The 12,564-nt window shown below is 32.3% G+C and overlaps 1 long non-coding RNA gene across 2 annotated transcripts; it reads left to right on the top strand.

Annotated features, from left to right (window-relative positions):
* Window positions 1-5,542: 5,542 nt before the first annotated feature.
* Window positions 5,543-10,134, top strand: LOC141480324 (uncharacterized). Of its 2 annotated transcripts, none has more exons than XR_012464266.1 (3): window positions 5,543-5,598; window positions 5,939-8,861; window positions 9,657-10,134. It is a non-coding gene; the product is annotated as an uncharacterized lncRNA (long non-coding RNA). The 2 variants fall into 2 exon arrangements; XR_012464267.1 differs by lacking the exon at window positions 5,543-5,598 and having other exon boundaries at window positions 5,997-6,132; window positions 6,196-8,861.
* Window positions 10,135-12,564: the final 2,430 nt, after the last annotated feature.

Here is a 12,564-nt window from a genome sequence, read left to right as displayed (position 1 = left end):
CTTTTTGTCATTAAAATCTTGGACTCCTCGGTAGGGTAATATACCACTCTGGGTTTAATCCGTACACCTTTATAGATGATGAGCGGTGGAATATATTGTCCTAAAGCATTAAGCACATGCCACAATTGAAACATTTTCTCCATGTTCAGGGACCACTAGATGTACCCGCTTCGCTCCTTTCTGAGCCAGCACAGTCTGTTGATGATGAGGGCCAATTGGCACCCTTTTTCGTCCATGTTATGAATCTGGCTCGGCTTGCCCTGAAAATTCTTTTCGATCAAAGTAGTTCAGAGCTTCTTAAAGTAATCATTTACAACTTCATGATTAATTGTTTGAGCTCCGGCTAGGTTCAGTTCCTGCGCTCGTCATTTTGCTACATCGGGATGTCTGCAATAAAAACATTTCAACCACTTTTTACCAGCTACTTTCTTCAGATTCGAAAAATTGTGGTGAATGTTGTTTTCGCTGACAAATGCATAAACACTTTTTCGTAAAATTTTTGGAGTTGAAGGCATTCCTACATCGCACAATTGTCCTATCCTTCTAACTCTCTTTCTTCAGATAAAATCGGATGACGTCCAAGCTTCTTTTTAATGCTTTCACTTTTCAAATGATTTCGTAAAGTACGTCTGGTAATATTGTACACATTCGCGGCTCTATATGGAGCCATACCATTTCTCAGCATTAATGGCATCTACTAGTTGTTCTTCTGTCCATTGGGCTCGTTTTTTATTAGGCATTATGTTGAAAACAAAATATTTACTTTTTTTATTCAAAGCGGCAGGTTCCTAATCAGGCTATCCAAGTGATCTTTTTAAGAACTGCTCATCATCTTGATCTCTTTTAGGCTGGATCCTTGCTCCCCTACCCTTTGGACATGGGTCATAACTGATCAGTGATGGTGGCATGAATGTCCTCGGACATCAGTACCGCCCTTCGCGGTGAACCCCTACCTGGCTGGGGTGAGATGGATTAAGATATTATCCATCTATTAACGGAGGACATGAGGGCCTCATTCGACAGAGTGTCAAGGCCTTCTATATCGAGTAGGGGTCGTCTACAGCGTAATCTATAGTTTCCCTGACTAACGGATTATCGTGAGTTTCCGCGCAATCTAAAACTCGCCAATTCCTCGACTGGATGGACTGCTGAACAGTCATTCGATTAAGAAGATAATCTCCTTCTTGTATACATTTTTTATGCCCATTATAACCTGTATGCTCTTTAGTGTGAGTTACAAAAGATTTTGCAGGTGCATCACAAATCAAGGCATTGAACTCTATGTTGATTTTCAATTCCTTCCACGCTACACCGGTTAGTTTCTTCAGACCTGATTTATTATTGTTGGGAAGAAAAAAAAGTCTGCGTGTAAAGTTGTTCCGAATGGTCACAGATCTGGTATCGATGAGTGAAAATTGTCAAAAATGACTTTTTTTTAATAATGGACATAATTATGCACAATTCTATATAATGAACATTAAACAGGATGATACAATATGATAAATCAAAGAAAATTAAAGTTTATTTTCCCCATTATACAAAAACAAAAGTAAGAAAAATAGACAAGGACAATTTTTATAATGCAGATAGGTGTGCTATTTTTATTTTTTTCAGTGAAAATCGACAAAACAGTTTCTTTCTTTCTTGATGCATAAGTGCACCTGGCACTTTCTGCAATAAAAATGTATCTTTTTATCGCATTTACTGTACTTGCATCTCTTGCCTTCTTGATTTCTTTCAAGAAATGGCAAGTGATCAACCGAATCATGTTGAACTTCTGACAATGGCCTATGCTCTTCATTTCTTTTCGGTAACTTGCTCCTAACTTGCTCAGGTGTGCCACTTGGTCGCCCTCTTTTAGTTCTGACTAATGTCTTTACAAAGACAATCAGCGATATGTAACGAAAGTCTAAGAATTCCGCGCGGTTTTTTTTTTGTTATTTGCAGTCTATCACAGTCCCGCCGATATTCAACCAACTATTTGCTAATGCAAGATCCACTGCATGAAATATAAGATGCAGGGTCTATTTCCCGGAACGTATATAAATTCGGTACAACCCTATCATTTGATCGAGCAGATCTACACCACCCATAGAATGGTTGTATAATTTTACTATTTCTGGACGTGCAACACTAATATATTTCTCACTGCTCTTGTCCCGTCTAGAAACTTCATCTATATTCCCAGATCCAATAAAATTTGAGGCTAAAACAACACTCCGGTTGTCTAGCCACTTCACTAACACAATATCTTTATCTTCACTAGTTACTTCGTCATGACCACCTCTTCCTATTTGTTTCAATTCCTCGTCTCCTAATACAGGAGGATTCGTAAACCTGTTCATCCTTATTGTTCCCGCGGCAAATATATTATTTGCTTTCAACATTTGTAGAAGCTGATGAGAAGAGAATTAGTTATCAAAGTATAGTTTATGCCCTTCGTTATCTATTCTTTTTGCAAGATGCAGAACAACTGATGCTCCGAGGCCAATTTTTTTTTAAAGAAAATTGGTGTAATTCAGTAGTAGCTTCTTGATATATTACAAAGTCTTATGCCATTCCTGACTTTCCACATAAAACAAATATTTTCACACCCCTTCACATATTGTTTTATTGATATGCTTCCCTTAAGGGAACCATTTGCTCATCAATACATACATTTTCCTCTAAGTCCAATTCGAGGCAGCGTTTTCTAACAGCATTGTATAGGGGGCGAACTTTGTATAGTTTGTCTTGACAATTTTTCGGCATTTCTAGATTATTTACGCAGTGTAAATTAGTTCGGAGTTGGAAAAACCTATCACGTGACATTGTTTCGTGAAAAAGATTTAGGCCCAGTTGTACAATCGTGGTTCAAAGGGAGTTCAAGTCTAAACCAAGTTTATATAATTTTATTTGTTGTACAATTGCAGTTCAAGTTTGAACCTAGTTCCGGATTACCAAAATATGTAGGTTCACTTGAGCTATCATATTTCTAGGCTTAAACTCGGTTCTAGCATTTTATAACCTCACAATTTTCATTGAATAAAATATTTTGTGCACTGTACTGAAAATACTATTGATTAATGGCAGGAATTGATCATTTTCTTAACTTGGAAGAGTTAACAGATGACGAGGATTTTGTGGATGTGGTGGAAATGTTAGGAAATGTGAGAAGGAAACATCCTCACTTCCAGGAGAGAAAAAACTACTTTGATATTCTAACTGATGATGAATTTATTCAAAGGTTTAGGTTATCGAAACAAGTATCAAGATTCGTGATTGAAAGAATTCGAGAACAAATTATGTCGCCAAGTGATAGGTATAGTTAACTTTTTTTTACTATTATTGGTTTGTTATTTCATACCAATACACATATTTAAGCTTAGCAATATATATTGAAATTTTCTTTTTTCTTTTTCAGAAACCATGCTGTAACACCAGAGCAAATGGTATTAGTTACACTGAGATATTTTGCTACAGGTAACTTCTTGCAAACAGTTGGGGACTTTATTGGTTTGGATAAAGGAACTGCAAGTAGAATAGTTTCGAAAGTTTCCAGATCTATTGCACATATGTATGGAGAATATATAAAAATGCCAGTTACTGAGGCAGAATGTAGAAATATTTCCCAAAAATTCTACAATATAGCCAAATTTCCTAAATGTATTGGTGCAGTAGATTGCACTCACATAAAAATATTATCTCCAGGTGGTGATAACGCGGAAGTCTATAGAAATAGAAAAGGATTTTTTTCTTTCAATGTCCAGGCAATATGTGATGCAGACTGCAAGTTCCAAGATGTAATATGTCGTTGGCCAGGTTCCAGTCATGACTCTCATATATTTGCCAGCTCAAATATTAGGGCAAAGTTTGAAAACAATGAGTTTCATGATTATGTTCTGGTTGGAGATAGTGGGTATGGAATAAAACAGTATATGATAACACCTCTTGGTAATCCACAAATCAGAGCCGAACAACTTTTCAATGAATCTCAAATCAGAACCAGAAATTGCATAGAAAGGAAATTTGGGCAGTGGAAAAGGAGGTTTCCGATACTAGCTTTTGGTATACGATTGTTATTGAGAAAGGTTGAAGCAGTTGTTATTGCTACAGCAGTTTTGGAAAACATTTGCAAGCTTTTTGATGAACCTGTACCACCTATTAATGAGGAAGAAGAAGCTGCCATAGATTTTGTCAATGATGTGGATAACCATATCAATATCAATGATATGAATAATCTTAACAATGTAGTGAGGCATCAATTGATTAATGACTATTTCAGTAATTTGTAAAATAAATCCAAATATAAGGCCTATATCGTTTTCTATTTCCTCCTTCTTAGTACATTGTTAAGCAACAAATAAAACACTGGATAGGATTAATTCACAAACATTTATTTTACCATTTTTCCAAATAAATACAAAGAATGAACATAGAAAACTATCCTGTTACTTTGAAAAATTATAATTTTTTAGGCATCTCATAATTTTGCGACTTTTTCAAAAGAAGAAAATGTTTTTCTAATAACAAAATCTCCTTTTTTAAATTGTTTTGCTCCCTAATACCCTCCAGAGTTACCTCCAGTTCTTTTCTGGAGTTGTCAATCCTGGCTTCTGTCTCCTTTCTCATCATTTCAATTTCAGCTTCTGATTTATCTTTCATTATTTTCAATTTCAAATTGTGTTCTTTCTCCATCTGAGAAATTTAGATCTTTTACTCCTTTTTTTAATGTTTTCATATTTTTTCCTTAACGTGTTCCAATCTCTGAAGACCTCACCACTGTGACTGTTGAACTGTACTTCAATTTTTTCCCAACATTCACGCTTTTGTTTATTATTGTTACTGTCTGTTTTTTTATTTTCAATAATTCCCTTATATTTTGTAACAATACTAAGCAAAACTGCTTCTTCTTTTGAATTGAAGTTTGTTGCTCTTTGGTGTTTGCTTTCTGAAGATGTTTCCATTGTCTACTATAAAAATTCATATAAGTAAGAATATGACCCAAGAAAATATAAAATATTTTTCCTCTGACACTGATTGCTTACCTCGGAAGTCAGGAGTCTAACAATATTGTAAAATTTCTGATAAGAAATTCTTCCAAATAGTTTATCACCGTTCACTCCACAGAATAATGAAAAACTTGTTATTTGCTATTAGTATTAGTCGAAAATTACACAACTGTTTTGTGTCAAAAACGTGGTTATGAGAAAATTTCAACGCATGAATTGAAAATACGCATGCGCCAATAATACCAACCTATGGTTTTATTCCGTGAACTTGGTTTCGAAAAACTTAGCTCAAATATTGTATGAACAACAAAATACGTTTTTGAGCCGAGTTCATTTTTGAACCTGGTTCATGTGAACCTCGCCTTAAACCACGATTGTACAACTGGGCCTAAGTCAACTAAAATGTATGATAGCATATGCTATTGTCCGATAGAGGGCACTTCATTATTAGTTCAATACGCTACGTTAGTGTGACGTCATATGTTAGGGAAGGTTATGGTCCTTCATCTAAACAAAGATTTTTTACCATTGTTTAGCTATTGAAGTCATACGTATTTGGGAATTTTGGAATATTTGAGACTTTGTTAGCATTAAAACTATCAAAAAAGTAAGTAATACAATCTATATTTATCAATAATCCACAAACTTTCATTATATTTCAATAGATTTTCACATAATCCTTTGTTCTTCACTTTCATATAGGTTATGTCATGATATTAAACAAACTTATTAAGATGATTAGATACTGTTTTTGGTTTTTGTAAATAAACTTAAAGCCTGTATACCTAATTCTTTACTAATATTTGAAGTATAATAGGTGTTAACACATGTGCAATAATTTTAAACCTATTTACACATCTTTTCGATGAAAAGAAAATGTTAGAATACCTACCATGTTTCATCAAAATTGAAATACCTGCCATTTCTAAATTATTCCTTTTTTACAGTGGCATCCAAGCATGTTATATCACTTTCTGTGATAGCAGAATTTTTCAAAAATGATTCATCACAGCTGCAAAGAGGTGAAAATTCTTACGAAAGTGGGAATGTTGTAAGAATGAGTTTTGATAGTGACGTTGTACCAGCTTTATTGAAAGGCGGAGTTAGAGCAAGTATGAGAAACAAAAACTATACAGTGGAGGTATCTCCTTGATATTAAATACATGGTAAAAATTTGAATGATTATCAAAAATTTGTATTTCAGATCTCAATTGATTTTGATGATGGCATAGTAAATGCTCTTGTCCAAGAGGTCTAGCTGAATGTCACCATATGGCAGCCCTTTGCATATATGCTCATCATAACATCAGTGTAACTGATAAGGCATGTGTGTGGAACAAACCAAACATACAAGATGAAGTTGATGTCATTACGAAGATAAAAGACATCTACCAGCCTAAAAGAACAAATTACACAGCTGTTCAAAGACCAGCAAATGAGAATGAACTTGATCTATTCAAGAAAGAATTGGGAGATTCAAATCCTACTGGATTTTCTTGGTGGATAATGTCTACTCCTTCAAAAAAGACTCTTCTCATCCCAAGCATTGAAGATGTTATCTTTTCGGAAGGATACGCAAATGCCTCGAATAAAGAAGCATTTTTTATCGAGAAATGTGGTGTAACCAAGGCCATAGTACTGTCGGTACACCAACTAACAATAGGGCAGGGAACAATGAAAACTGGTTGATTGCATGTAAGCACAGGATAACAAGCAGTAAATTTGGTGTTGTTTTGTCTGCCTGTAGAAGAAATAAATATCCAAAATCATTGTTTGAAAGTTTACTGTTCTACCTCCTTGATTAAAGAATGTTGTAAATTGGTCAAAGCACCTATAACCTGAAAAACAGCATCAGCATGCGGTAATAGTGAATTGGGAATGAAGTTTAAAATATTATATATTTTCATTCTTCGAATGGCTCTTTCCACGTGTATTCTCGCTCTTGCAATACATTATGTTTGTCTCACTTGTTCTGGGGTAAACTGGGATGTCGTTAAAAATGGAGGAATATTAATATAAACTCCTGCAGGCATAATGTCTTTGATCGAAAAACCTTTGTCTGCCAACACTAAATCGCCTGCTTCAAATTGATTCTAAGATTCCACAATCTTTCACTATCTTCTTATCTGATGTTGATCCTGGATATTGGCATGACACATAATTAACTACTCTATTTGGAGCTACACCTATCAAACCCTTGCATGTGTTTCTATGCTTGTATGTACTAAATGTTAGTTTCTGAACCTTCATGCTAGATCGAGAAACACATGTATACACTTCGGTACAATCTAAAATGATTCTACAGTTCGTGAAACTGCTAAAACAATTTGGCAAACAAAGTTTATTTTTTCTTCTCGGTGGAATTTTTGACATCATTTGTTTGAAAATGATTTCGTGTAAGACATGAAGCCATGTTGTTACCACATTCGATACTGATGACTGTGACACACTAAATTGAACGGCTAAATCCTCATGGGGAAAATGTTGTCTTACTTTCATCAAAGTCATCAATAACTGATCCACTTTGTTCAATTTTTGTACTTTCCAACTATAATACCAATTTATATCTATGTTTTTTAATAAATTTAAATATATTTTCTGTAGGTATGCCTGTATACAATAGTATCAATTTGTCGTTGCCCCTTATGTTTTCAAAAGAAAAATGTTCTGATAAATGGTCATAAAAATAAAGGGTATCTACAATCGAAACGTCGTGAACTAACGTGACTTGGAATCTCTACACATTTTATTTTTATTTTCTTTTTCATTCCTTTATTTTTATTTTGTTTTTTATTTACTCAATTGTTCTATTTTTACTTTTAGTTTATTTCACTATTATTTCATTTCAGGTTCATTTTGCTCAATATAATTGTTATTTTCAGCTATTCATTTTTAATTATTCTTTTTTAGTTGTTTCAGGGATTTCAAATCATTTTACATAGTAGACAATGGAAGTCCGAACTAGTGAAATTGAAATTCCCTTTTATAATTTTTTTTATATTGAAATGAAACTAGTGATGTTCAAGAAATTTTCTATTGTCCTAGATCAATTCTGGTAAATGTAACATCACAGCTAAGATTCCTGTGTTTTTAGACATCTTAGTCATAGCTGTCAACAAATTCCGCTCTCACCCCACTACTAACCTAAAACTTAATCAACGTTCTTTCATTCCATTCAGTTTCCTGAGGTAATGATTAAAATTAATAAAAATTAATATAAATTCATAGTAATCTCAAGGAAGCTTCATATTCGAAACTAAACTCAGACAAGCTTCTAATCTAGTAATAATAATAATCACTTTGTAATCTGATGAATATTATAAAATTATCTGCAATAAGTGATTATTTTCCTGACGATTTGAAATGCATACAGAGAGGTGAACAGAGTCTTTCGTCTGGACATTTAGAAATGTGCAATTTTGATGCAGGATTGAAAATCCTGACAAGACCTATGATATCGAGGTGAGTTTTTATTAATAACCAATAATTTATTCCAATCAAGGCAATTTAATAGAATGAAAATACATTTTATATATGAGCGAGTTCGGAAGCATATTTATGGCAATTTTATGTAGGTATTCACCTATTAGGTTTGTTCTGATTCGGACAGAATGGTACTAGAATATATTGAAAGTAGTTGCATAACAGAAAAAGTTTAGATTTTGTCTACAAAAATATGACTGTGTAACTACTTTCAACTAAATTGGATTCAGTAATAACATGAACTATGTGCCTATATCTATTCCACTCAACTTTGGAAACTGCTATTGTTTATTGAATTATTGTATTTACAGGTGTTATTGAAGTTTGATTACGAAATTGAATCCAGTAGACAGAGATATAATCCATCATTATTCAAAAAATTATCGGGTAAGACATTCTTAACAATGAATAATAATTTTTTTTTTCAAATTTCACTGATCTTTGTATCACAGTTTCATATATCACATTTATTAATTTTGAACGGTTTTATATTTTTTAAGTATTAAGCTTCAATAACGATATATATTGTAAGTGCAAACTTGCTCCATAAGACAGTCATAGCAACCTATAATATCAGTATTCTATTCACAATAAAAGTAGCAGCTAACAATGGTCTAACAAGCAGAATTTTTTGTCATATCTGGCAACTTTACTATTTTTGTGGATAGAATGAATTTTTAAGAACAGTTTTTTGAAATTTCCTTTTCCAAAAAAATAGGATACAATACTTCTGAAATCAAAAAATTTCACAAATAAATATGCATATTATTTATTCATAGGAGTTTGATCCATTTCAGTATCTATTTTTGATTTATTTTGTAGATATTTCCTATAAATGCTATCTATTTGATTTCTCATGCTCAGTATATAAATTTAGCAAAGAAGCAATTTCTATATGATTTAGTGCCTGTTGCGCCATGTAGGCAGTGGATTAACGGTTTTGAATTGACTATTTCTTCCTTTTTGTGAATGAATCAAGCGTCTCTGAATGATATACATGACATGTATATCAAGAGAGACTATTTGTAAAATTCATTATATTTTTTTCATAGAAGTATTGTAATTCCTATCTTCTACACATATTGTACATCAAATGATTAATTTCAATGAAAGTATTTTCGAAAAAAAAATGGCATTTTTTTCCATATATTGATTAGCAAATTCACAGAATTTTATTTTTAGGAAGCTATGACTTGGAAAGGGTAAAACAAACTCAATGGTGAAGCCAGAACGAAATTAATGGGATTCAATCTTTTGAAAAACTAACAGGAACAAAGGTCGTGCGAACAGGACTATGGCTACGTCCTTGTGGATTTTTGGGGGCCTCTCCAGATGGACTGCTTTTTTCAGATGGAGGAACTCCATCTTGGCAGATAGTTTGAAAAAAAGTGACATTTTATTCAGTGAAAATGGTGAATATATTGTCAATGAAGATCATAATTATTATGATCAAATTCAGGAGCAGCTACACATTATTGGAAGAGACTACTGTTACCTAATTTTATGAACCACTGCTGATGTTGCCATTAATAAAATTGAAAAGAATAAGAGTTGGGAAAAAATATTCATATACTAAAAGAGTTTTATTTGAATGAATATTTCACTAAGCTCATGATGTATTGTATTTATTATTTTTTTAATATATGCAAATGAATTTTGACATTGTTTACTTTATTGGTGAATACCAAAAGGTCATCGACTAAATCTTCCAGCCAACACAGTCATATTATCACAGAAAAACATTAACTAGAACAATTTGTATATATCAATATATCTACAGCACATTTGCTATTCATTTACTTGATACAGTAACTGCTTGTATTTAATTGATTTGCTGCTTTTTATATAAAAATTCATATCAGGTATATTGTGAAATAATCATAAATTAATTCATTTGCAGAAAGTATGTAACGAGTTTATATAATGGCAGTGAAATTGTTCAGCTGAATTTATTTCAACGCCAAAGTATAGAGAGTTTGTATTCTCTTTATATTGACTTAGAGAATAAAAGTTGAAAAATGGATATATGAAAATCTAAATTAAATCACCTTTCATTTTAATACACGTAACAAATATGAAATATTCAAACTATATTGTATAGGACTAGAAAAAGAAAACTCTGAAAAAAGTAGAATCTGCACAAAGAAAAAACAACTTTCTGATAATAAAAAATCTTTAAAAAAAAGTAATTCTATCAAAAACTAAAAACTCTGGAATAGTGAAAACTTAACATTCAATGGTTTCTTAAAAAAAAGGTGAAATGAAAATTCATTCATTTTCCTCTACAATATTTTTAACTAAAGGGTTTTGTAAGTTAACAAGAGAACATATAACTTGAAATATTGCAGAAGAAAATTTCTTGATTGAACCAGGAATGAATTTCAAAATTCTAAAATTTTTGATCCTAGCATTTGCCTGCTCTACGTGAATTCTGGCTCTTGCTATCTCTAATGTCCTCCTGGATTTACTTTCAGTGAACTGATTACTCATTAGAAATGGAGGCACATTAATGGTCACTCCAGGCTTCAAAACATCATGAATTAGGAAGCCTTTGACTTCAAGTATCATATCTTCTGGTTCTAAATGGTTATTCAATTAACTCATCAAAAATATTTGAATTAGGATTCCCTAATATACAGGTTAGCTAACTTAAAATATAATATAATCAACAATTTATATAAATAATACAATTTTATATACATACATAATTTGAACTGAACAAAAAGGAATTTTTCAATTTCCATCATGAACATATTTTAACAGTTCGCTCTTGAAAATCTTTATTGATAGAGTAGATTTAATTGAATCAGGTAGATCATTGAATTGGACAAACCCTTTAAAAAATAAACTGCTCATACTATTTCTTGTATTTGTTCTATTTATATGAATGTGACTGTTGTGCCTAGTAGAATGGTGATGAATGTCCTTATTGAAAGTTATTAATGATAGCAAGTATGGTGGGGTCATTTTATTTAATATTTTATAAATGAAAACCATGAAACAATAGAATAATCTTTTGGATACTGAGAGCCATTGTAGAGCAGATAGCATGGTAGAAATTGATGTATCCCAATTACATTTTAAAATTATTCTCATTCCTCGATTTTGTAGTTTTTGTATTTGTTACACTTTGTTCAAATTAAAAGAGAATAAAATAGATGCACAGTAGTCAAAATGGGGTTGGATTATTGATTTATATACCATAATTTTTGTATCTGTTGCTCAGTTATTGGCGATTCTTGAGATAAAAAAAAATTTTTTTGCGATCTTCTTTTCAATATATTTGAAGTGGTCGTTGAATGGTAAGCAATTATCGAGTTGAAATCCCAAATACTTCACTAATGTTACTATTTCTATACGTTCATCTTCAATTTTTATATTTTATGTTGTTTGTATTTCTTTGCTTGTCTGACATTGAACCAGGAAACATGTTACTTACAAATGCTATTGTAACCCCTATGATGGGTTTGACCTCTGTATTTAAAGCGGAAGATACTTTTTGCTAGGGAAAACTATAGTCAAACTTAAAATTAGAGCAGCCGCTGTCACCATTTGAAATTTAGAAACGAAGAATGATACTTACCAGAGAACTATCTTAGATGTTGTCTGCAGAAGTAATCACCCTCCAAAGGTTTGGCTTAGCTTCTCCTATCAAATAGGCACTGTTTTAGTATAGAAAACTTCTTCACTTAAGTCCTTCCAGGCGCTTTGTCGGGATATGCCATTGATACCTCTTATGAACTTTTCCTAGCGAGTTCTCTCATGTATTGTGAGATATAAATATACTCTATGTTCCCCTTTTTCCCCTGCTCTCCTACCAGTATAATTACCGGCAATAATACACCGCTTTCAAAGTTGATAAGTATAATAAAAAAAAAATATATAAGAAATTCGAAACTTACAAATTAATATAATATTAACGACAAAAATAAGCAAAAAGAAACCAGACCATCAAATTAACAACCAGACCATAAGAGCATGCTCAACCGGCATTCGATTTAATATTCATAAGCATACCCTTTATTCGGCAACTCTATATGAGACAAACTATTTAAATAAATATTCATCCACAGTGTTTCAATAAAATTAT

This window comes from Leptinotarsa decemlineata, unplaced genomic scaffold (genome assembly GCF_025532065.1).
Source record: "Leptinotarsa decemlineata unplaced genomic scaffold, Ldec_3_MD MMD2_P_RNA_scaffold_7, whole genome shotgun sequence".
NCBI classification, from domain to species: domain Eukaryota; kingdom Metazoa; phylum Arthropoda; class Insecta; order Coleoptera; family Chrysomelidae; genus Leptinotarsa; species Leptinotarsa decemlineata.
Note: the sequence above shows the minus strand (reverse complement) of the source record. Positions and strands in the feature narration are given on the sequence as shown.